Source organism: Pipistrellus kuhlii, unplaced genomic scaffold (genome assembly GCF_014108245.1).
Source record: "Pipistrellus kuhlii isolate mPipKuh1 unplaced genomic scaffold, mPipKuh1.p scaffold_m20_p_2, whole genome shotgun sequence".
Lineage (NCBI taxonomy): Eukaryota > Metazoa > Chordata > Mammalia > Chiroptera > Vespertilionidae > Pipistrellus > Pipistrellus kuhlii.
In genome coordinates, this window is record NW_023425515.1 from 133385892 (window position 1) to 133412499 (window position 26608).

The window sequence follows — 26608 nt, forward strand, 5'->3', positions numbered from 1 at the left end:
GAGGATTAAAAAAATGAAGTCAACATAGCATGGAATTCCAGGTGCCATATTTCATAAGATAGAAAGTAGTGTAGAAAATTTTCCCTTGCATAACTGTCAGATAAAAATGAAGTATCTTTAAGTAATTGATGAGGCAATTATACCTAATACTGTTTTACATAAATCCCTTATGATTAAGCTAAGCTTACTAGCAGCAGATCCCTACCATATGCCTCCTACAGCCTTCTTCTATTTGGTTTCTCATTCACAAATTCTAATTACTATTTTATTTAGTATATACTACATTCCAGGTACCATATCTGTTCCTTAACCTTTGGAAAGGTATAGTCTTGTGGCAAAGACCCATGAAGAAAGAGGAACATTCAGTGCTGTTTTGGTTAGACTCCTTTATTTACTGGAACAAAGACTCAGCTCCCACTTCTTTATATATTAGGTAAGTTATAAGAAGATAAGCACACAGCAATCCAGGGAAAGCAGTCTCTTGACTTCAGGAACAGCAAGAAATGAAGTGGCTCTTGATTCTGGTGACCTTGAGGGGTTTCAGACATTTCCGAGTAGTAGCCCAGTCTTTACACACTCTCTTCACTTCTCATTCCTTTGACTTACTTGTGGTTTTTACTCACTGAAAACTTTCTCTTCTGAGGGCCCAGTCATGATTTTTCTCTGCTTAATGAATGGGCTTTCAGAATTTGCCCCTGCTTCTAACTTTCTCTCTGTGTTACTTAATTCAAAGTACTTTAAAAGATGATAGAATTGGTTCAGCCCATGTTTTTCAAAGAACCTGGCTGCCCTTTTATACACTGCTTCTATACCTAATTCAATCAGCTGTGACAAGAGAGTGAGGTCGCATGGTAAACACAGGACTCAGAGTGAGCTGTCAGTTCAGCAAAGGCTTCACACAGAAGGAGACATAACTTAGGCACCATGTTCAGAGTTAGCCCTGTATGTGTTAGGAGGTTATGGTGCACAGAATTCTCTAGGTCATAGAGAATTGACCCAGGTCTAGGGGTAGTCAGAACAGACTCCTTAGGAAAGATAACACCCACTCAGTGGCTATAAGGTTTAGTCAAAGTTAGGTAGGAGAGGAAGGAGTGGGAAGCTAAACTAGTCAGAGAAAATAGCATGTGTAAGGAATTGGGGCAGAAAGAAGTGTGTTTTAGGGACTAAAGCACATAAGGTTTCAACTTTTTGGGACTTTAAGGAAGTCCAGAATGGTGGGAGGTAAGAATAGAGCAGGCAGAATCCAGGTTAGAATTCATAGTGAACGTGATGGGAAACCATTGTCATTTGTGTTGGGAAATGACAAGGTCACATTCACATTTTAGAGCCTTCATCCTGTGGCCGATGAAAGATGTGTAAAAACATGGCAGGACTGGAGGCAGAGACACAAGGTAGGAGGATAGTTCAGGTAAGAGGTGAAAAGAATCCCTACTGCAAATAGGAGTGGAGAGGAGGTAATATGTAGAAGAAATATTACTTGAATAGAATCAGCTTTATATGTGGTATCTCTAAGATGTGGTAGGTGATGGGGGAGAAATGCTGATGTTACAGTTTGTCCACGTTAGTTGGTGGATGAGGGTGTCATTGTGACTTGAGTAAGAAACAAAGGAGAGTAGCTCTGGGGAAGAGGCCTAGGAGAGAGCTGACTCAGAAGAAGCTGTTATGTTGGGGGTGCTTGGGAACAAGATATAAAAGGAGTAAATGACTCAGACTAAAAAGGAGAGAAATGGCATTTTAATCAATGAGGTGGTCCATTTAGCTTTCCTTTATATGACTGAGAAAAAGTATAGTTAGAAGTTCAATGGGTGGGGCAGATGCAAAGGAGGAAAATCAAGAATTCATCTAGAAAGGGATGTAGATTTAGTCTCCCAGTCACAGATGAACACACCATCTGTAAACCCAGTAAAGCACATGCTTCTAACTAAGACTTTGCTGGACCTCCAGTAACAGGCATTCCTTTTGACCCTAATGATGTAGTAAGAGGGTAACTAACAGGGAAGGGTAGTTTGGGACATAAAGCACTTTGTTCATTATTTGAACAAATAACTACTATGTGGTATTCTGAAAAATTTAGAAGGCAAAAGTGCTTACTTCCTGCAAATGACTTTGATAAACTAATTACTTAGGAATTACTCAAAAATTTTTATGGAGCACCTAATGTATGCAATATGCAAAGATTTATATGGCATTCCCTCTACCTTTATGGATAAAACAATGAATTTTAGAGCTACAATGAAATAAATTATTATCTGATACCTTATTTTTAAGGTGAATAGGTAGAAAGTGGTCAAATAGTGACTACTTGAGGTAGCTGAAACTAGACTCCAGAACTGCATCATTCTAACCTATCTAGTCTTTCCCGCGTGGTTTATCTACTTACTTAATTGCTGCCATGGCCATAAAAAAAAATACACTTCAGAGATGGGAACCAGAATGATCTTATGTTAAAGCTAAGTCTGAAAAAGGGATTTGAATGTCTTCTTTATCATCAAAAGGGGCAGCATCAAAATCCATTGAGACCCAAACCATTCAAAATTACTTCAAAACAAGAATTAGCAGTTAGAGGAATGCGAGAACTTGCTCCAGTCAAAGGTCTTTCAGTAGAGAAGAGGTGCCAGTGACATGTGAGCTTGGAGCTTCCTTCCTCAGGACTAAAACAAAACAAAATGAAGCACACACAAAATAACTACATAGTATTTGCTCAGAATGACTCCCATTCGGGAATCCCCCACCCCCCTCAATACCAAAGAGGATGGGTGGGGCAGGTTATCTGACTTCTCAAGGTGCCTTTGCTCCCCAGATTTGGCAGCCTTAGGCTCTTTAGTTGTATTTTAGTTCAATAAGTTCTTTCTACATCTGCTTCTTTTAATCCATTTGCTACTGTAGTACATTTAAGCATCAGCAGATGGGGCCCTTGGTTCCTTTGAAGAATGTCAGGCTTAAATTTTGTTAATGGCTGTGGTCCGCATGAATTTTTCTTGCTTTTATAGCGAGTTAAATGTGGACACCCTTTATAGTTCACAATGTTTATTTGATTAAGAAAAATAAAACTTACTGATGATGAGAAATCCCTTTTTTCCTCCTTTCCACTGTCCTATTGAGATAAGTTCGATATGTTTACAAATGGAAAAATGTGTATAACACAATTCCCAGACAACAGCATCTTCGAAAGGGCAGGAGAAGTCAATATCAAAATTAATCTCTTGTTCTAAACCTGGGAAGCTGTTTGGGAGGCTTTTGTGGCGAGAGACCACAGATGACAGACAGGTTGCATCCTAGTCCCCCTGATTCTGGATGATTTGCTTTCTTCTCTGTAGGATTTCATTTTATGAAGGTATTGTGTGAAAGGGCTGGGGTTTAGCACTCACCAATGATCATTATTCTTTTAAGTGATGTTTGTCGATAGTCCATAAAGGGAAAAACCGGTCATCTGGCCCTGGCACCTGTTAAAGTGGGTAAGTTGCAGCTTCTTAAAGGTGAGATCCCTTCTCCTGAGAAATGTAACAGCTCTTGGAGGAATAAGTGCCGTGTACAGGGCAGAAGGGATGGCAGCATTTGGTCCTTGTGGAGTCCTCTCTTAATGTTCTGCCCGGCTTTTCAATGTGACCTTGCCCTGGGAATTAATCACTGTTTCTCCCAGGCCCCCCAAAACGGATGACCCAGAATTTGATTTTTGGCAAAGTACCATCAGATACCCAGAGCAAAAATGTCTCTCTGTGCAAAGCTTGATTATGTAAATATTTATTTCAAAGTGCTTACTGCAGCTCTGATTAAAGGGATATAATTGATGGATTGAAGACATCTTCTTCATGTAATTAATATTTGTGCTGTAAATAAGTTCTTATGCTGGGACAGATCTTAATAGCAGATTTAAAACATAGTAAGACTTAAGGATAGATTCCTGATGGAGGAGATAAAATGAGGCCTCCTTTTTGTCATTTTTTCTGAGTTTAAACAAATTTGGGCTGTTTTCCAACATTATTGACACCTCTTTAGAACTGATGCTTTAGCTCGAAAGACTGCCTATATATTTTAAGGTACATTACAGATCACAGTCATTTCTAAATTCAGGTCTTAAAGAGTACATAAATCTGTGAGAATGAAGTGTCTTTATTGAAAACCTTCAGTATATTTTTATAAATTCGCCATCTAATGTGGCAAATTGAGATTTTTGCAGATTGAGGATTTACGGAGTTTACACAGATGAAACTAATGGATGACTTCTGGGGAGCGATGATGTTTGCCTGTGGTTAGCCTGAAGCACATTTTAGGGAGGAATTGTTCATTACTTCCCTCCTTTTGTGCTGACATGTTAAGTGATATATACGGAAATTGTGTGCACTACTTGTGCCTAGTCTGAAGAACTGCTTGTGGGCAAATTTCATTAGTACTTCATTAGTCCTTGTGCTAATTAAGCCGGGCATAATTTTGCCTCCAGTCGCAGTATGATGGGTTAAGGCTGGACTGAAAATGTGGCCCTCAATGCATAGGTTGGAAGCCTAGAAAGGCCACATAATCCCACAGAGAATTCGCACTTGACTCCCCCATCAAGGGTCTGCAAATGTGGAACAGAGCACTCCATTTCCAATGCAATTTGAGTTCACCCAGATATGTGATATGCTAATGTTTAGATTAAGCAGATGGCAAGGAAGACAGTTGTTAGTTGAGGATTGTTTTTCCCTTTCTGCATATTATTTTCAAACAAACAGCATAAAAGGTAAGTTACTCTACCTCCTCCCCTTGCTTCCCCTTGAATTAAAAAAAAAAAAAAAAAAAAAAAAGTCAGTAGAAATCCCTGGTGGCAGTATTATCATCCTATGTGCCTAAGTGCACTCATCTTATTTGGGATGTGGTATTATAGTAGTTTCCACTGTTTGGTGAGCTTTTCCCGTGTTTATATCATTTCAAAGAAAAGGGAGATAGGGCCTGGCAGAGGCAAGGAAAGGAGAGGAGGTGAATTTGGAAACAAAAGCTGGTTGGAACTGAACAGATGTTATGCCTCCATCTACATCTCTAATTTCTCCTCAGGGCTTGGCAATACTGGCCCTGATTCCCCAACTTTCTGTGGTCCTCTTCCTTCTTTTCCTGCTTTCTCCAAAACCTTTTTTTCCACCCATACTAACTTCCCTTGCAATTTTGGGGTTTTCCATATTAGTTTTTTACATACAGTATGATGTATGATGTGACATGTTGATAACTTTATACAGAAAGCTTAGTTCCCTTCCAAGCTTGTCCAGCCTCTCCCAAATGAAAAGGTGGGATTTTTAAATAGCAGCTTCTATCATTTATAGAATTATAAAATTTTAGAGCTAGCGTTGGACATCATTTCATTGCACTGCATTTATATTTTTAGTAAGAGATTTTCTTGAAACTTAGGACTGACAAGAAAAAATAGAGACATAAAGGTTGAATGAGAAACAGGGAGAGAGAGAAAGAAAGAAGTGAAGTTTTGGAAGTTATGTGTTTATTGTGCATTATTAATGTAATTCCCTTTGGGATTTCTTCAGAGACTGCAAGAAATATTTAATTGCTTTTCAATTATGTTTGAATACTAGTCTGATTTTTTTTTTTTTTTAATGCAACTCTTGGCTAAGGTGCTCTCCAGGGTAGCTTGGCTCAGTTAACTGAATGAATCTACAAACCTACACTTACTTGAATTGGCTTCTCTCTCCTTCTCTTACCTAAGGAACTATCCCTCTCAACCAAGACCGATCCCCTCATTGGTCTCTGAAACTTAGTTTTTTGGTGCATTCTCATTTACACCCTGCCCTTTTCTGCCTTGTCAACCTTTCCTTCTCTATTAGATTATTCCTCTTGGCTACAAATATGGGTTATACAAGATGCCTAGACCATGCATGTCCCTTCTAATATCACCTCCATTTCTTTACTTCTCTTTTAAATAATGATTCTATATAGGTTGTCTTCATTTTCTTTCTTTTTAATTTTTTTCCAGTTTTCTTTTTTATTTTATTAAAACGTGTGTTTTTTTTCTTTATTGATTAAGGTATTACATATGTGTCCTTATCACCCCATTCATTTTCTTATATCCTATTTATTCTAACCCATTCTAATCTGGTTTTTAATTCCTTTAATTCACTGAAACTATCCTTGATAAGGCAATCAAGCTTCTTGGTGATGACATATGCAGCTCATATCTTTCTATCTTCTTAGCAGCAGTCTTCAGCAGAGCAGGGATCCACATTGTGAGAAACTTTCTCCTCTCAGAGTTTTCACAATGTCACATTCCCCTGTTTTTTTCCCCAACATCTCTGGTTCTTTCTCTTATTCTTCCTTTTGGTCAGAAACCAATGTCTACTTTGTTCACCACAGTCTGTATAATGCCTAATAATGAGTGTGGTATATAGTAGGCTTTCAAAAACTATTGGATGAAGGATTTAAATTAAATAGTTTCAGTTCAATGAGCATCATGATTTTCCCTCTAGAGATGAGCTGTGCAATGTGGTAGTCACTAGCCATATGTGGTTATTTAAATTTAAATTAATTCAAATTGAATAAAATAAAAAATTATTTAGTAACACTGGCCACATTTTACATATACAATAGCCACATGTGACTTGTGAGTATCATATTGGACTGTGTAGTTTTTAAGAACATTTTATCTTTGCTAAAAGTAAATTTAAGTGCAGTTTCTGGAGCTGAGCCATAGAAGTTATGAAGTCATGTAGAAATGGACAGATCATTGGATGATTTTTCTCTATAGTTTTACAAAACAGAACAAATGCTCTACTAGGACAGAGATTTGTGGTCCTTATAAAGTAAGAGATTGAAATATCTTAGTTAAGTGCAAGGGATTGGTGATGAACGCACTTGAGTACTAGTCCTACCATATCGTTTGACAGTTGTATGGTTAAGAGTAAGAGTTTCATTCATTTTGCCCTTTTGCACCTAATATTTCTAACCAGTAAAATGGGGTTAACAAAAGCATCTTTCTCATAGTGTTGTTGTAGAGATAAAAGACTGATATATACAAAGTCCTTAACATTGTCCCTGGCACAAAGTGAGAGCTTAATAAATGACAGCTAACATCATATTGTTGTTAGATATTTATTCAGGATATATGCACTCATCTGTTCTTCCATTCCATCCATGCTAGTGTCTTTTGTTTTTTTAAAGATAACATCCCCAAAGTGAGTCAGGAGTCACACACACTAGACAGATTTTCAGAACAGGATTAGAATGAAAGGATCTTGAAGAGTAGGTTTTACCTGGCAAAGTTCACTACAGAAAGGATGGAATCTCATAGAACCCTGCATTTTCAGCTTAGATCTCTGCAACCACCATGACCACAACTCAGGAAGGTAGTTGGTGCAGCTTCCACCAGGAGTCCACAGGCTCCTTCCAAGTGACATTGTCAGAGATGTGTTCTCTTTGGGCTGGCAGCACAAGGAAATACTGTTTTTTTTCCCACCTGGGAGAGTGCCTTACAATGACAGACATCATGTGTTTGCCATTGCTCCTGCCATGGATTATATGCATTTCTTTTTAAAGGTATTACCAGTTGTTGCAGAAGACCAAAGTAAACCAAGGATGCTTCAAAGAAGAAGAGGGACACTGTTTAATACACCAGCGGATTCAGGGAACAGCCTTCCAAATCTGAGTGAAGAAACATGCATGGGGATTTCCTTTATATCTCCCTGTGGTCTCTGCTCTGCAAATATGGATTATGCTTCCAGTCCTTTTCTTGGACTTTGAAAGAGGGTTCCCAGGTGTTGGGGGTTTCTAGGCCATATCTGATGGTCTAGTCTGGGCCAGTGTTAATAACTCTTCCTCCAGGGCAGTGCACTATAGACTAGACAGTAACAGGTTCTGCAAGACCAGTATCTGGGAAGGAGGTAGTGACTTAATTATAGGTGACCAGGAATGTACACTGAGCTTGTTGGCTTGGATTCAGATAACTAGCCCCAAGTATCAGGGTTACATTGGAATTAGCCCTTTTTAGCCTTCTCACTCCCTCTTCCCCCTCTTGTCTCACAAGCTTCTCTTAGCCTTGTGGTACAATGGCTATGGTATGTTATGGTGAACATGGAGGACCACCACTCTTAACTGCTTCCAGCTGAAATGGAATGGTGACAAAAGGGTTAGCATCCCATGAGGGGTTTGTAAGGAATTCTGAAGTTTAAAGGCATTCCTGTCCAGTTTGCAGGCAGGCAGCGGTAAGCAGTGGTCCCACACACATAGAATGTTCCTGCAGGAAGGCACCAGATGTAGGTTGTGTTTTCATCCTTGAGAATAGAGTTGCATAGCTCATCTGAGAGGTGACCTTTTGGATGTTGGGCCTGGGTACTGCTGAAACAAATAGGAGCACTATTAATTAGCTGCACATTGGCCCTGGCAGGTCCTATAATTTTTTCCATCCAATACAATCCCCTCATTACCCCCTCACCCTGGCCCCACGTGCATTTGGTAGTGGAGTCATAATATGCCATAGGATGATAAGTATAGCTAACAAAAATCTGGCTAGATGGGGCTTTCCTGTAGGCTATCCAGTCTAGCATATTTGGGTAGTGAGTTTCTAAGGAAGGACACTTGGCAGTGGTCCCTACTGGAGGCAAGCATGTGCTAGCTAATATTATTAGTGGGAGCATGTTATTCCCTCTATTTCTTTTCAGTAGGGGTCCACAATAGTGAACTGCTAGAATAAAGAGCAGTATTAAGGCTATTCCTGCAAGGCAGATGTAGCCAATGATAACATGACAAGATGTAGTCCAGCAATTCTTGATGAGGCCTTTGTTTCCTTGCTGTGTGGGAAGCAGTAATTTCATGGTGCTTCTGTGTCCCAGCAAGAACAGATGAGTTCTCCCCCTGGTACTAGCCTTGGGTTCTGGTGGCACTCATAAAAAGACAAAATGAGAATTATTAAAAAGATAAAACCAATGATTATTCAGAAATACCAGAACATGTTACCTTTAGGAGGAGATAAGAAAGAGAGATTAGTGTTAGGGCCAATTCAGCTGGGCGTTTCTGAACTCCTTGGAGCAGGTTGATTGGCCAGATCCGCTGTCTTCTTGAGAGTGATCCTCAGGGGGTGTTTCTGGTCAGAGCTCACCTTCCACTCAGGCTGGACATCACTCGGCTGGTGGGCTGCCTTCACCCGGGAGTGGTGGATCCAGGTATTCAGTCCTGCAACCTTGAGAACTGTGGGGGTGGTTAATATGACTGGATAGGGTCCCTTCCAGGTAGGTGTGAGGGGCTCCCTTTTCCAATCCTTTACCCAAACCTGGTCTCCAGGTTTATAAGGATGTACGGCTGTTCCTAGAGAGATGGGCAGTTGATCAGTAACCCATCATGTACCTCAAAGACAGTTTTCCTGAGTCCTTGTAGTTTTTTTTCTAGATTTCTAAGTTCCCTATTTCCGCCAAATCTCCCTTTGGCCGAATTAAGGGAGAGGGTCTACCATATAGAATTTCAAAGGGAGAGAAACCTACCCTGGCTGTTGGGGCACAGCGTACTCTCAGGAATACAAGAGGCAAGATATCTGTCCAGGGTAAGGTTGTCTCTTGGTATAGCTCAGCCATAGTCTGCTTTAGAGCCTGGTTTATGCTTTTTACTTTTCCTGAACTCTGAGGCCTGAAGGTTCTTTGTAGATTCCATTTAATTCCTAAAGCCTTAGCTACCTGTTGTACTATTTCTGCTACAAAGGCTGGGCCATTATCAGACCCTATGGTCAGAGGCACTCCATACTGTGGAATTATATCCTTCAGCAATGCCTTAGTGACTTCTCTCGCCTTTTCAGTGTGAGTGGGATATGCCTCGACCCAGCCTGAAAAGGTGCAAACAAAAACTAGCAGGTATTTATTCCCTCTGCTAGATCCTATTTCTGTAAAATCTACTTCTAAGTCCTCAAAAGGAGCTTGCCCACAGCGCTGAACTCCTATCAGTCCCACAGGATCCTGTTTGGCATAATTCTGTGCACAGAGGAGGCAATGCTGAGAGACTGAGTCACACAAGGAGGGAAGGCGGGCAACTAGGTAGTATCTTCCTAACAAAGTTTCTAGTGCAGTCTTCCCTAAATGAATGAGATCATGCTGCTGGAGGACTATGTTCTGGGACATAGACCCTGTGATCTGGGAGTATCCACCAGCCTTCCTTCATTCTCTTGCCCCCTTCTTGCTGAGCCCATTCCTCTTCATGAGGAGTGTACTTTGGAGGTTCAGGTAATTTGGGGGCCAACACGATCTATAAAGATGCCACTTGTTCTTTAGCTTGGCTGCGGCGTCAGTATGTTTGTTTCCTTCTGATACTGAGTCTTTCCCTTCCTGGCGACCTTTGCAATGGATGACGGCTATTTCCTTGGGCTCCCAGACTGCTTCTAGTAGCTTTAAAATCTCATTCTGATTTTTTTATTCCTTTTCCTCTGGCCCTCAAGAGCCCCCTTTCCTTATACTGTATATGGCCCCATGGATATGCAGGGTTATAACAGCCTCATTAACAGCCTGTAGATCCTGCACTGGGAGGTAGTCATTAGTCCCAGGCTTTTTGACAGGCAAGAATGGCGTGTTCCACGGATAACTGCATCATTTAACAAGTCCCCACTGAAGCAGCAGGTCTAAGTGGCAGATTTTGACAGGCTGTGCCCCAGGCTTTAAGTCAATCAGCACCGGGGCGTGGTCCTTAGCCAGATCTGGAGAATTCTTTCCGCCCAGACCATCGGGAATTCTTTCTCTAATTCAGGTTCTAATGGTGAGGACTTTGACTGGGGGGTATAAAGTTTCCATTCTTTCTCCCTTTGCACTGCTAGGGACAGGATTATTGGGGAGGTCTCCTTACTTAGGTGAAGCTGTGCTGAGCCATCTGGAACAAAAATGATTTCTGCCCCCATTTTGGCTAAAAGTCTCTACCTGTAAGAGGCACTGGACGTCAGTCTGGCAAATACAGGAATTCATGAATTATTTGATGACCACCAAGTTAGCATCGGCGAGGGTGGCAAAACGGCCTATAGTCTGGTCCCCAGTAGCTCCAATAATGGTGACCTCCTCTCCTGAGAGTGGCGCTATTTTCTGTGTGACTACTGAGTGCTCAGCTCCTGTATCAACCATAAAGTCCACTATCTGGCCCCCAATTTTCATTCCGACCATGGGCTCGTGGGGGCCTAGCTGAAAAGAATCTGGTCTGTCTTAGTGGGAATCAGCCATCGTTAGCCCAATGGAATCTGCTTCAGGTGGTTCTGGTTGATAGCAACTGGGTGGAAAAGGGGGTCAAGTTTTCTTACTTTGTCTTTTGGGACATTCATTCTTCCAGTGTCCTATCTCCTTACAATAGGCTTACTGGTCTCATCTCAGGCTTGTTCTTTCCTTTCCCCCTGATCCTTATTCTTGATTCCCTTTCTGATCTGTCTGGAAGCTTGAGTCTCTAAAAGTCACAGCTACTTATATTGGCCCTTCTTTGTATTCTCTTTTCTTCCTCCCTCCTTGCCACACTGTCTCAGTTGATGAAAACCTTGCTGGCTATCTCCAGCAGTTCGGTGGCATTTTTTTTCTGCAAATGCTTCCAGCTTCTGTAATTTTCTCCTAATATCAGGCGGGGCTTGGCCTACAAAAGCAGCATTCACCATGGTATGATTTTCCAGGGCCTCAGGGTTAAAGGAAGTGTAGATCCGGTATGCCTCTGATAGCCTCTCACAGAAAGTTGCTGGACTTTCGTCAGGCTTCTGGAAAACCTCAGAGATTTTAGCCATGTTGGTGGGCTTCTTAGCTCTGGCCCTGACCCCTGGAGGTAGGCCAGCCAATGTCTTTCTAGCCTGGCCCTTCTGTCTTCTGGGGTTCCTCATCTGGGAAAGCCTCCCTGGCCCATCTGTTTGTATATAATATTCCTGTTGGAGCCTGGGTCTAGAGCCACTGCTGAGCCTCTGATACTACTCTCATGAGGTCCTCAGTGTTAAAGAATGTGAAAAGGAGCTGTTTGCACTCCACCCACGTAGGCTTTTGGGTCTGGAAAATCGTTACTAGGAGATCTACCATGGTCTGAAGTTTTTCAGAATAAGCTGGGGTGGGATGTTTCCAATTCAGGATGTCACTGGTGGTAAAGGGCTGATAATAATAGACTGGCCTTCCCTCCTGCAAGATCCCGCCTTCACCAAGCACTTGGGCACCCCGAATCTTTCTGAGAGGCATCTGACGTGCTGGTTGTGGCTTGGGCTCTTGATCGGCTGAACACAGCGCTGCCCAACTGGCTCTGGGAGAGCCTGGTTGAGGAGAGATGAAGGGGGCTGGAGTTTCCAGACTTTCCAGACCTTCCAGACCCATGGGGAGTGGGGCGAGGGGGGGCATTTGGTGCTGCCTGTGGCACATATGGAGGTGGTAAAACTGGCGGGACTTCCTCAGGGAGTCCTGGTAGAACAGGGGATTGGGTTCTCTTCTGAGAGACCTGTTTCTTTCCTCCTAACTGCTTCTCTTTTGCTTTCTCCTCTCTTGCTTGCTTTTCCTTAGCCTGCTCCTGCCCTGCCTGCCTCTTCACTTTTGCTATTAAAACTTTACTCTATCCTTGTTACACAAGCAGATCCAGAATCAATGCGGCAAGGTTTGAGCAATTTCTAACCAGCTGCCTATGTAGGGAAACTGATCTGAGTGTCTAGGGTCTTTTGTGACTACATTCCAGACTGCCTCGGCCAGCCCCTAATCTAAAGAGCCTCCTAAGGGCCAGGTGACCCAGAAGGCTAGACCATTCTGACTCACAGAATTTCCTCAGTGTTTTGGGGTTCATTTTAATACTATAGTCTCCATTGAAATATTTTTCAAAAATTTTCAACATGCAATTGAGAATGATGGGTTTATTTTGTCTCAACCCCATGATGATCGGTGGCAAGAGCCAGACAAGAGAGCAGGTGCCTTGTTTTCACAGATCCTCACTCAGGTGCCTGCCTGGCCATGTCCTTTGGGAGCTTAGATTTGTCTTAGCTAAGGTGCACCCATATAAACCCCGGGCCTGGTCACCTCCACGTGGGGGTGAGTCACTGTTATGCCATATGACAAATCACAAAACTGCAGGTTGGGGCCCACTTGGACTATGTAACCAAAGTCGTGGAGCCACACAAAGGATAAGAGAGGGCAGGCCCTCTCCCTTCACACTCACACTTTCACCAGACATTCACTCAGAGTTTAAAAAAACAGTCCACCTGACTCCTGATTCCTGACCAGTTTAACTGATGAAGTCCTATGACTTACCGGGAGGTGATCAAACACCCCCTTCCACTCATTTGGAGTGGGCCTGACTGAGTGGGGCCTCTACCTTACCTATTCTATGGACAGGTCCAGAAGTATCTGTCCACTCTCCAGATGCTGGCTGGGTCATAGGCTGAGGTCCAAGAGCACCAGGAGTCCCCTGGTTCAATTCTACTAAAATCAACTGGACATGCCTCCGGAGGCCTATCTTGCACCCCCAAAGCCCCAAGCCCTGTCCCCTAACCCGAGGCCAAAAAAGCCAAGCGTAGTTGGTTTCCCCATTAGGGAACCAGCTATTGCAGAAGACTAAAGAAAAACAAGGATGCTTCAAAGAGGAGGGACACTGTTTAATACACTGTCAGACTCAGGGAATAGCCTTTCAAATCTGAGTGAAGAAACATGCATGGGGATTTCCTTTATATTCCCCTATGGTCTTTGTCCCACAAATATGGATTATGCTTCCTGTCCTTGAAAGATGAGACAGAGGGCCGAAAACCAGGACTACAGGCTTTATTAGAGGAGCAGGACCCCCCGGGCAGCCTTACAAAGGAAGAGAGCACACGTGTAGGAGTGAAGATGCCTTTTGTGGGGAGGAATGGAAAGGGATGGGGCTTAGGGTCTTTGGCACCTGCTGATTGGTGGTTTCATATAAGGCACATGATTTAGGCACTAAGATACTTAGGAATTGGGGGCTTAGGGTATTTGGCAGGTGGTGATTGTTGTTTCAATATACAGTCCATGTAAGGTGCCTGATTAGGTGCTCAGAAATGTCCAGGCCGTAGGTGCAGTTTACGTCATACTCTGTTCATCAGATGGGGGAAGGGAGGATACTTTGTCCATCAGTTGGGGGAAGGGAGAATCTATCTGTCCTTTTCTCAGGCCTTGCAAGAGGCCCCCCAGGTGTTGAGGGTCTCCAGGCCATATCTGATGGTCTGGCCTGGGGCCAGCTTTAATAACCTTCCCTCCAGGGCAGTGCACTGTTCACAGTAACAGGTTCTGCAAGACCCAGTATCTGGGAAGGAGGTAGTGACTTAATTATAGGTGCTCAGGAATGTACACTGAGCTTGCTGGCTTGGATTCCAATCACTAGCCTCAAATATCAGGGTTACATTGGAATTAGCCCTTTTTAGCCTTCTCACCACCAGTGTCCTGTAACGTGGATAACTGCCCACAATTTGTTATTTTCATCCCAGGAATGGTGGAGAGTGAACCAGCCTGTCTCTGCAGGGCCTGACATAGTCTGAAGAAGCACTTCTGCAAGTTCTTGTCACTTGCAGTTTGACATTTCTGAGTTAGTGTGTCCTGTAAGCACGAATTTGGAAATTCCTTTAGGAAAGATTTACATTTCACAAAATTGTAGAATAGGTCTGATTACCATTTGTAGTCTCAGATTCAGATTTTATTTCTTATGAGCTACTTATTCAGCCCAGATCAGCAGCAGTTTCTATGAAGGGAATTGGTTTGCCAGGTTTAAACATAGCAAGTGGCTCTGGCACACCTGTTTAGGGATTTACTAATTTCACAAGTGAAGTAATTTGAGCAAATCACATGTGAAACCCTGTTTTTTTAACACCCATTAGTAGCAGGAGCCCTGACTGCCTCTGTCCCTACCCTCCGCAGCACCAGACCCAGCTGCTATTAGTAGATTCCACTAATGAGCTGCTGCATTTTTAAAAGTTCTTATGGTCAGCTTTTTATAAATTAGAGTGTTGCAATTCACTGTGATATCTACTGGAAACAGAAGATTGATTCAGTGTTGTATTCTTTTGTTCTGTTCAGACATGAATGTGGATGCCTAATTTCCCCATTACTAGCATTCCCAGAACCTTCCTTATCTCTGTGCCTGCTTAGTTCACTGGGTTAAGACTTGAAATCAGTGGGTCCTTCAGCTCCTCTAACCTTGCTTGATGGCACCCTCACACGGGACAGCTAGACATCAATGTAGATTATGGCAAACCTTTTCTGAAACACAATTTCAAGGTTTGCTCTCCTCCACATTGATTGAGACACCATCTTCCTTCATAAGTAACAGCATATTTCCTAGGCTTTAACCAAACAAAATTGGGTTTACAATTAAAGTACAGGCAGGATTTTGAGTTGGGCAACAAAAAAGATAGTTTTCTAAGTGGAAAAAAAATGAACTTGTAAACCCTTGGATCTTTCATTTCCATCAATATTCACCTTAAAAAAAGACAGGGAATTTTATCATTTGAAGCATATGGAATGTTCTTTATACAGACCTAAGAATTAAAAAGAGACAGTGTTTCCTCTCTAATTGCTGGAATAGCCAATGAAATAGAAGGAAGATTGACAGACAGCAGACCACCTTCCGATGGGGAATATGTTAAATGCTCCCACAATGACAGTGTTAGTTCCAGGGGCACAGAGTTAGTTCATTTAAATGATTCTTACTTTGTCTCTCTTGCTTTTGTTTTTCTTCCACAGTTTTTTTTTTTTTTTTTTTTTTTTTTTTTTTTTTTTTTGAGACCCAGTTTCCGACCTTACCAAGTATTTACAATTTCTTTCAAGTGAGATCAAATGAGATTGCACTTCCTGTTTCCTGGGGATTGGCTCCACCATTGAAAATTATGGGTGCCCAGCAAAAAGAATTGGGAAACTAAAGGGAGAGTTCTCCCTTCAGAAGGAAAAGCTGTATTTCAGTTGAAAACGAAAGACAATGCAGCTGTTTTGAGTAGCTTACATCTTTAGAAATGCTAATGAACGTGATTGAATTTCACTGAAACTGGGGCTGAACAGTTCAAGTCAAAAAGAAAAAGCAGTTTTGAGGAAGTAAGATCCTTGAGAGACAAAGACCTTATTTACAGTAACTTTATCCCAAGATCTCCATTTGTCTTGCTCCTAATTAAAAAAAAAGATGAAAAGCAAAAATATTCACCTAAACTTTTGGCTCTTGTTAGTTTTCTCTAATTGTCTTTCTTGGGAAAAGTATCATTATCAAATAGTAATAAGTTCAGAAAACTTGGTGCCAGATTTTGCTAACCCATCCTTTATTTAGTTAGACAGGGTATGTGAACTTAAGAAACAATATGAGGAGGCAAAAGGAAATCCTATCCCTGTTGAAGGACTGGCGATGATGCTAAGTTGAACCTTGAGATCAGTTGGAGCCATGTAACCACCTAGGGTTTCAGTTATTATGCTTCGTTATGAATGTTTTTTTTTTTTTTACATGGATTTTTAAGGATGACAATTAATTTATCCATCTAGGCAATAGTGCTATTTATTTATTTATTTATTTATTTATTTATTTATTTATTTATTTATTTTAGGGATTTGGAGGGAAGTCTTAGATGTCTATAAACGATAAATAGTCAGTTTTGGATTGATGCTTCCTACAGAGAAGCTGCTCATGGCTGGGTGGGAATGAAGTGTCGAAATAAAAGATGGCAGGGATGACAGAAAGCAGAGGGCTTGGTGGAAACATCTGACCTTAACGATATCATTGTAATTAGCTAGTTATTAGTAATAGGAAAGAAGCAAAGGGAAGGCCAGGCATGACAGGCTTGTTCCCTGTAAAACACTAGGGGAGGGATCCAACAAAGAGAAGATAGATGCCTGCCCAGTAAAGTTGGGATGACACAGGGAAGGTACTTGTTTGTTGATCACACCTGGGGACAGCCATGGTTGGCCAGAATGGGAGTGGCTATGACAAGGGAGTGGATATTGGGGATATATAATTTCCTGAACAAAGAAGTTTGTTCTCTTGGCATGCCTGGCTCATGGCTCACACTTGGATTCTTGATATTCTTCTGTGTGGCCCATGCCATGTGGACCCCCGCACACAATAGACTAATGGGCCACAACTAGCCTGATGCTGTACCTGCATCTGCTCCAACATGGAACAGAAACTCGACACTGGCTGAAAATCCTTGCAGTCTATAGATTCTGTGCTGTGATGAGGCCTAGTTATTTTATCAATGATTGTAATGTTTGAAGGGGTTCAAACAATCCCCCTAAGCTGTACTTCTTTGTTATGTGGGTTATTTTGAGCTGAAGATAATTGAGACCCTATGGCTCAAGAGAACTTTTGTCTTTACCTTACAGAGTTTATATTGTGGCCTTGCCAATAATAAAATTTATCACCAGAAACAACCTTTTGTGGCCTATCAATAGGGCAGGACACATTTATATTACTGAACATCTGCTCTTTTTATCATCCTACGAATGAGCTGCCACCCTATGAATCTCCAAGTTGTCTGACCTCATTCCTTAGCTCACAATGCCATGTACACCTCATATCACCACCCAGTCTCTGAACTGCTCATGTATGTGAGGCTACTAATTCTTTCATGTATGAAAGGTTTTCATAGCTTGTATGATAAAGAGGTAATATGCAAATGGTCATTACACTGTGACATGTAACAACCAAACAGCAGGAGGACGGAGGACAGAGAACTACAGGAGGGTGGGACAGCGAGCTACGTGCTGCAGAGAGATATGGGCTGAACTGCCCCCTGAGGCAAGTGGCAGAGAGTTACTTGAGCATGGTTTCCTGTGCTGGGCTACTAGTGAATGCATATAATTAATTTAGTTACTTTCCCTTAATAATCCCTTTCATGTTTATTTGAATATTAGAATAGCTGAAAAAAATCTAGAAGGGTAGAGGAAAATTTCTTCTTCCACCACATGGTGCAATTGGAGATGTATGCTTTACAGAGGCATGAGTGGCCTATCTGAGTGAGGTCGTACTTGGAGAATAAATTTAAAATTCCATATGCTCTTGCCAAAATGAAGACAATGGGGAACCAAAGAGGCCAAAATAAGTGGAAAAGGTAGAGCACCTGGGAAACAGATAGATGTAAGCACAGATTGCCTGTATCTGTGTGTGAATCTGTCTGGAAAGATCCACCAGGCAAAGGGGTATAGATTTAAAAAATCCAATAGAAAGCAGGTGGGCAATTCAGCAAGCATGCCAGTGGGACAGAGCAAGAACAGAGGAATCTCAGATATTCCTCCTTACCAGAGAGGGACAGGGCATCTGTGAAGAGAAATGCCTTGGTGTGGGTCCAAATTGGGGCTTCTCTCCTCAAGGACAAACTAATAAGATAATTGTAGATAATTTAGAGTGGGGTTTCATCCAGTGCAGGAAAACAAAGTGTAAAGAAAACAAAAACTCCTTATACATTTCAAGAATCCTATTGGTCTGTTATACAAATTTTGGCTTTCTTGCTTCCTGAGAGTAATCTATAATAATAAAAGGATAATATGGTAATTATGCCATTTGACCAGATATCTTCTGGTCATGCTGCCTTCCTTCTGAACAAAGCCATGGTGGCGGGGGCTGGGGCAGAGGCGGTTAGGGGTGGTCAGGCTGGCAGGGGAGAGCAGTTAGGGGCAATCAGACTTTCAGGGGGGAGCAGTAAGGGGCAATCAGGCCAGCAGGGGGGAACAGTTAGGGGTGATCAGGCTGGCAGGCAGAGGAGTTAGAGGTGATCAGGCAGGCAGGCAAGCAGGTGAGCGGTTAGAAACCAGTGGTCTCAGATTGCAAGAGAAATATCTAATTGCCCTGTGGGTGCAGGGCTAAACCAGCAGATGGACATTCCCTAGGGGTCCACTAATGGAGAGGGTGCAGTCTGGGCTGAGGGACGTCCCTACTCCCTGCCAGCCCCATGCACAAATTTCATGCACCAGGCCTCTAGTTTAGTCATGACTTTTTTTTGGATTGGATTGATTAAGTGGAGAGGTGAAGAGAAGATTGAAGAGGGCAGGAATGTTATATGTATGAAAAGAGTTTTGGAGAAAGGGACCCTCAGCTCCAGAAATAGATGTTATTTCACTAGAAGACAAAGCATGTTGAACTTAGGCATGAAAATAGTCAGGTTATTTTTGTTTTTTATTTTGTCTTTAGTAATGACAGTGGCCATTGTAATACATGAAGTTAAAAACAACAACAGCTCAGCAGTTATAAATGCTGGGTTAGGGATCTCTGAAGGGATTATGGTCTCCCAGCTCTAGCCATCTTTAAGAACACAACTCTTGTCTTGGGTATTGTTTTATGCAGCATATAGAAATACCTACCTAATGTCATCTAGGCATTCTTTACATCCCTGTGATTTTTGTGAATTAATTTTTTTTTTTGGGGGGGGGGAAGACACAGAAACCAGAGATAATTGAGTTTGAGCAACAACATGGGTAAAAGACAAGGTCAAGGCTAACAGAACCCAATAGCAGTGTTTAAGGGTCTGCCTAATGTACCAACTGTGATGATACTGATCACCCACACACACTGGCCTGAGTGAGGCTCTGGTGCTGGCTACATCTCATTGGGCAGAAAGCAAGGAGGAGTGTATTATGGGATGATCTCATCTACACTTGACTTTAATGTCCTAGACAGTCAAGGGAAATGCCCTAACATTTGTGTCTATCATTGGACATGAACAGGTTCTGCCTAACCTCTATAAGCCAAACCTGAGAGGTCACCTGTCTTTGGAAAGCTACCAGGGTGTTTGGAGCTGTGCCTACCTTTTCCAATATAAATGAAAAGCCACAAAGCTTTGCCACTTCTCCCCATGTGTTAAAGAGTTGCAAAAAGCCATTTCGAGTTCACTTTCTTTAAAGACTCCCTTTTGTTATTCACATTGAAGTTGTCAATTCACAAAAAGGCTTGTTAGAAATAGATCAATTTATGGCAAGATTGTTGATTGACAGGAAAAGTTTGTTATGTATGAATTTGACATCACAACCATGCATGGCCAATTTTCCTACTAACAGCTTCTTTTTGAAAGAATTCTTCCAGCCACATTGCATAAACAGCTGTTGGAAACACCTCTGCATCGATCAATTGTAATAGTTTATTAAAGTGGTACCTGGCAACCTGTCTGTATCGTTAAAGGCTTGCTCATTATCAAACCCCATTTTTCAGGAGTTTATGACTCAAGCTTTTCAAATCATATCAAACTCAAACCTTACATGTGAGCACTCACTGTAGGCGTTGTTTCTTTTGTTAGTGAAAGTTCCTAAGCAGGGGCCTCATTTCTTACAAAATGGCATTTCTGTTAGAGTACTCTGGTTGATTCTGCATCAGATATTTGAAAAAAAAAGTTTCTCTTTTTATGTGTATTTTTCCCCCCTCTGAAAATGAATTTCTAAATGCTTCTACCTTTTTTCTTCTTGAAATAAATATTTATAAGAAAACAGATGTCCTAATTATCATAAGGATACTCTTATGATTTTTTAGATTATATAGTTGTACCTTATTTGGAAACTTATCTTGATCATTTAGATCACATGTGTCAAACACAAGGCCCTCGGGCCAAATCCGTCCCGCCAGGCCTTGCAATGTGGCCAGCACCGCGCTGTCATCACTGCACTCCGCTGCGTTTCCATCACAATGACAGTTTATGACTGTTCAGTAAACCATTCGGCCCGCGATTTAGGCTGGATTTTAGATTTTGGCCCCTTCTCTGATTGAGTTCGACACCCCTAATTTAGATGCTTGTCATTTTTCTCCCTCAGTTCCTTTCTACTTTCCTTTCCTCACAGAACAAAGCCCTCCTTGACTTACTTTCCTTTTTGTTTTTGAATTGAATGAAAACTCTCCTTTCTTAAAAACTGTGCTGATTAGCAGGTAAGAAGATGGACTTACTACTGAGACTCAGATGGAAGTGCCAGCTCTTTTACATGCCATGTGATTCTAGGCAAGCTATTTTGCATATGTAATTCCCTGTTTCTGTTTCCTCATCTAAAAAATAGGGACAACAATAGTACCAATTTCTTAGGATTGATTTCAGATCTAAAGGAACTAATATTTGTACCAGGCTTACCACAGTGCTTGGAATATAATGAGAGCTTAATAGATGGTGGCTGCTGCCTTCCTCACGTATAGCTGGATAGAATTAATGAATGGCACTGATTCTTCTGCATCCTTGGATTCCCTTCTAAACTTCTTCTGGGGTCAGGATACATTTTCTTACAAATTTTTATATCCCTTAACTCCTCCATAGGATACTGGCAGGTCTTTTTTGGCAGCCTTCGTGGCAATGATGTATCCTCTCCCAAACCTGATGTACACTGAAGCTTCCTCATAGCGGGTAGAGGAAGAAGGTGCATAATGAACTGTGATTCTCTTAGCCCGGATAAGCCCCAGAGCATATGAAGAGCGAAAGGAGCCAGCTGTCTCCCTAGTAAGTCCTGGTTCTGCCAAGACTCACTGATTGCTGATGAGGAAGCAGAGGAAATGCTGGTGCTGGGAGGAGTGGGGGAGGCATTTACCCCCTTCCCCCCAAGATTAGCAAGTTATTGGCTCAAGCAAATTGTGAGGATTGAATGAGCTAATGAATGCTTTGAAATCCATTAAGAAAGATTCTATTAAATTCCATTGTATTGTCGTTTTTAATCTCTCGAATAGTGAGCTCTTGAACAGGATGGGAGCAAACTTTCTTGGTGGTGAATTAGAATCCCTGAACCAACTTCCAGATCATACTCCCACACTGCATGCAAAGGACCGGCTTCCTTCAAAATGATCAGCCATCCACAGCTGGATTCCTTAAAAAAAAAAAAAAAAAAAAGGCTGATGCCACAAATGTTGCTGGTGAAAAGGAATCATGTAGAATGTTTTTCTTTTCTTTCCCTTTTTAAAAGTTTATCAGAGATAAGTGTTCCCTGCAGTTTAACTTATTATTTTCTCAGATATCTAAGAGGCAATATCATAGCAAAGAAAGCAACTTTTACAGCCCAAATGCAATATTTTTCCTCTGTTCTTACAAAAGTGTTGCTATGTATGTTAGGTATAGAGAGTACATCACCCTCTTTTCTTTGGAAAATGTTCCTTTTGCTACTGGTGAAAATGAAAATTCTCCTGATACATATGCAAATTTTCATGAGAATGTGGTTTTGTTTCTGAAAAATATTACAAAGTAGAAATTGAAAATGTCATGACATATTTTCAAAATTACAAAAAAATGCTCATGTGAAAAAGCAGGAAGATTTTTGAATTGCCATGAAAACCATGTGATGTCCAAAATGACAACTTTGGACATTGTTGCTTAAGAACATACACTTGAGATTCTTTTTTCTTCTATTTTTTTTTTTTCATGAGAATCAAACCTCTAACATATAGAATTAATAAAACCAGACAGTTTTCAGCCATTGCTTCAGTGTGGCAGTAATGACAGTGGAGAGATTTTATTTATTTATTTAAATATATATTTTATCGATGTTTTACACACAGGAAGGGAGAGGAATAGAGTTAGAAACATCGATGAGAGAGAAACACCAATCAACTGCCTCCTGCACACCTTCCAATGGGGATGTGCCTGCAACCAAGGTAGATGGCCTTGACTGGAATTGAACCTGGGACCCTTCAGTCCACAGGCTGACACTCTATCCACTGAGCTAAACCAGTCAGGGTGAAGGATCTTATTTAAAAGTGCTGGTAATTGATGAATTTTGCTATTTTGATACTATTTGGTGATATGCTGTCTTGTGATGTCATTTCCCACATTGACAAAGGCTGGGAAATCAGTGGGATTTGACACTATTCCAAAAAGCACTTAGGAAGTAATACATTTCCTGAGATGAGGTAGGTGTAGAGAGTGGCATTTTTCAAAGGCCAAATTGATACCCCTATGATTATGAATCCCATTTGGAGAGGTTGGGGGAAATAATAGCTAATCAGTATATATATATCAATAAATTTGATCCCCTGTTGCTTGGTGGATAGTATTGTGTTTATGGTAAGTAGTTGCTAATGGAATCCCCTGTCTAGGTCATCTCCAAGTCTTATGCTGAATGAAATAATTACATTTGTAATTTTGGGGCACATTCTATTTTTGTGACTATTTGAGGATATCCCAAAAGGCAGCACTGGGAGGTATTTGGACCAAGAATGATTGACAGTGTCTGAAAGTGCTTATTATGTCAAGGCTTCAGCTCGTCGATTGATGGGAAATGATGTATAATAAATTAGAATGATCACACATCATTTCCCATCGATTGAAATGCCAAATCCTTGACGGAGTAATGAGTTATGGCCAATACCACTCACTGTCTTAGGAGGAGATTGATTGCATATCCTTTCATCAATGTGATCAAACAACTAAGAAATCCTAAGTACACATCTAGAACCCAAATTTTACCTATGTGCCAGAGCAGAACGTGAAGTTAGCGTTGCCTGGGTGAGTGCTGCACAATGTCTTGTGGGTATTGGGGCGAGGGTATTCTTTATCACGTGATGCAGTGAGAACCTCACTCCCTGAAGAAATACAGATGCATCTTAATTGCAGAGAAACCCAAATGACACACCACTAGACACCATAGTTACAACAGGACAAAATAGGAAGGCTTCCAGGTCTCTTCACAAAAGCAAAAGGAGAAAGTTGATAGTAAGCTCAATGGAACCAATGTCTAGTACACTCACGTACCAGTGGGTGGATGTTTTTTCCTTTTTCTCTTGTGGAACTTATTCTCAGAATAAAATGCTTTTTAAATAATTTCAGTGGTGAGACCAATTCACATTCCTCTGTTTAAAAACAAAAACAAAAAACAGTTCCTTTTTATCTCATAATTAAATACCAAAGTCACCAGCTGTAAAATTTTTTATTTTTTATTTTATTTAGATAGCCAACCTGTCTGTTTTCCCCCGTGGAGGCGGGAAAACTGGAACGGATGATAAAATTCACATTCTTTGCTCTGTATTCATTGACTATTTTTAAGGCCTTTTGGGGATTGTTATGTCTTCATAGGCATTGTAAAGCTAAAATACATAAAGGCGCTTTAAAATTTTATTAATTTGACAATTTTTTTTTGAGCAGCCACTATGTACAAGACATTGTGATAACCTTAAAATATATTACTGGTAAACAATCCAATGTGAAAATTCTAACTCAGTTAAGAAACAATAAAAAAAACTTTCATGCTTAGGAAGCATACTGTTTCCCAGCTTTCCATATAATATCAAACATTTGATTTCTTCATAGTGTACAGGCCATCAGACTGGAAGCCCTATGAAAGGAAGGAATACTGCCTGTTTAATTAACTGCTGTATTCTCAAAGCCTGGAAAAAGTCCTGACATATGTCAACAATTCAGTAAAAATTCTTAATGAATAAATGAAAGAATGAGGTATTTGGAATTATAGATCCTGTTCAATGGAGATAACTAAATCAGCATTTTTAGAAATTTCACTTTTATAATGTTTTACCTGTGGTAGAATTATAGCAGCCATTAGGATTATCTCCAACATGGTTACATCAAATTTAGCTCTTGAAAGAGGACAGGAGAATATAGGCAGTTAGAACTAACATGTAATGATTTCCTCTAAAAGTAGGCACTCTCTCAGGTATTTTATACATATTGTCTTACAACCCTGTGACATAGGTATCATTCTCATTATACAGAAGTGAGACCAAAGATTTATGAGAGGTTAAGTAACGTTCCAAAATTTATATAGATATTGTATAGAACTGCCAAGAGTCCAACCAAACTCAAATCTACTGCTAATCTATGGTATTCTTGGGGAACCAGACTTCCATGTCACTCCAGGTAAGCACCCAGAGCACCAGGGTAGAATCATGGCTTGAGGATTCCAGTGAGAGAATCAAGATATCGCTGTTCCAGGGTAGGAGGATAGAGGTAATCCAGGATCCATAGTCTCTTGTCCATGTAAGGGATACAGAGAAGCTACAATGATTTCTCTGACACTGGATTAAAAAATAGATAGGATTAATGACTACCCTAAGAGATATCTCAGCTGTGAGGAAGCCAAAACATCACTAGCACAATGCTTGACTCTCAATAACACTAACTCATATAGTCAGAAAAGAATGATTGAATATTTACTTGACTCATAAGTTATTCTATAGCTATTGTAGATGAATAATATGTTCCCTCCTGTAAACAGGTATTTATAAAATGGTTATGTAAGTGCTAGTGAAGGTAAGTGCAGAGTGCTGTGGGAGAACATGATTGGAGCAAGTGAATTTGTGTTTGGGCTGGGATCAGAGTGGAGGGAGTAGGGAAGACACGTGGATTATCTGGTGTTTGAACACACTCTGAGAGAGAAAAGTGGGGTTAGTTCCCCTGAGAGGCAAGGAGGGAAGGGTTCCAGGCAGAGGTAATAGAATGTACAAAAGAACCATGACATATTTAGCAAACTCCATGTCATGTTTAGGAAATTGAAAAATATACACTCAAGTGTATGTGAGTATTTATGATACCTTTTATGGAAAAACAGAATTAGTTTGGGTCTATAGGGCTAAAATCTGCAGACTCTAAAATGACACAATAATATCATTACTCATAGCAGTTATTCCACATTCTCACACAACTGAGTTAGTCACAGCTATTCAATGGCATAGATAGAAACAGCTCAGATAAGGTTATCTGGATTATTAGTCATTAATTTCTTAGGGATTTAAAAAAGTGATTTCTTTAGTAATATTTACATCAGGTTGTAAAGAGCACTGCGGTTTAAAAATGGAGTCGCTGACAATGAAGAAGGAAAAGGTCAATTTCATTGGTTTCCTCCTCTTCTTCAGACAAGTAAAAAACTCTAACAAAACACTATCTTATTAGATAAGCACAATGCAAGGTAACAGGCAAACACCCAAATAAAGATGATCTGCACCAAAGCAGACAGAGACCATTCCCACCACACCAGGATTCTTAACAGATCATCCTAGAAGCAGCAGTTTACTGGCAGGTGAATTCCTGATTCTCTTCTCAGGAAATCTAATTCCAGTAGAATTTGCAATATAATTTATATTCAACTAGAGGCCTGGTGCACGAATTCATGCACAGTGGGGTCCTTCAGCCTGGTCTGCAAGATTGGACCAAAACTGGCTCTCTGACATCCCCCAAGGGGTCCTGGATTGCAAGAGGATGCAGGCCAGGCCGAAGGACCCCACTGGTGCATGATTGGGCTGGGGAAGGACATGGGAGTTTGGCCAGCTGGGGAAGTACTGTGGGAAGACTCCAGGGTGTGTCCGGCCCCTCTCTTTCAGTCCTGATTGGCTGGACCCCAGCAGCAAGCTAACCTATTGGTTGGACAGTTTGCCCCCTAATTGTCAGTGCACATCATAGCAACTGGTTGACTGGTTGACTGCTCCCTGGTGGTCAGTGCACATTATAGCAAGTGGTTGAGTAGACTTAGCATATCATTAGCATATTATGCTTTGATTGGTTGAATGGCCGACCAGACGACTGGACACTTAGAATATTAGACTTTTATTATATAGGATTGGTTATACAAGCAATCCCTAACTTTGAGCAGAGTTGAACTGTGCTTATGTAAACTTACTTGTTTGTATTTAAAACACATTTTCCTATATAAAGAATGCATGCACAATGTTTGGGTTCAGAGGCTGCCTATCAAGGCCCTTTTGTATGTATTTGGGAACCAGAAGTACAGATAGTGAAGGCAAATTATTTTCTTTTAACTAGATCTATTGCATGTCACATTGTTTCTATAAGAAT

At 41.1% G+C, this 26608-nt stretch overlaps 1 long non-coding RNA gene and 1 pseudogene across 1 annotated transcript in view; both read right to left on the minus strand.

Moving 5' to 3' along the window:
* Positions 1-8723: 8723 nt before the first annotated feature.
* LOC118723081 lies at positions 8724-11695 on the minus strand (annotated as a pseudogene).
* A 1158-nt stretch (positions 11696-12853) lies between these two features.
* The window catches only part of LOC118723969, a 29684-nt gene continuing 15929 nt past the window's right edge, over positions 12854-26608 (minus strand). Inside the window, exon 3 of the long non-coding RNA XR_004989441.2 lies at positions 12854-13136. This is a non-coding gene — a long non-coding RNA (uncharacterized LOC118723969). The remainder of the gene's footprint in view (positions 13137-26608) is intronic.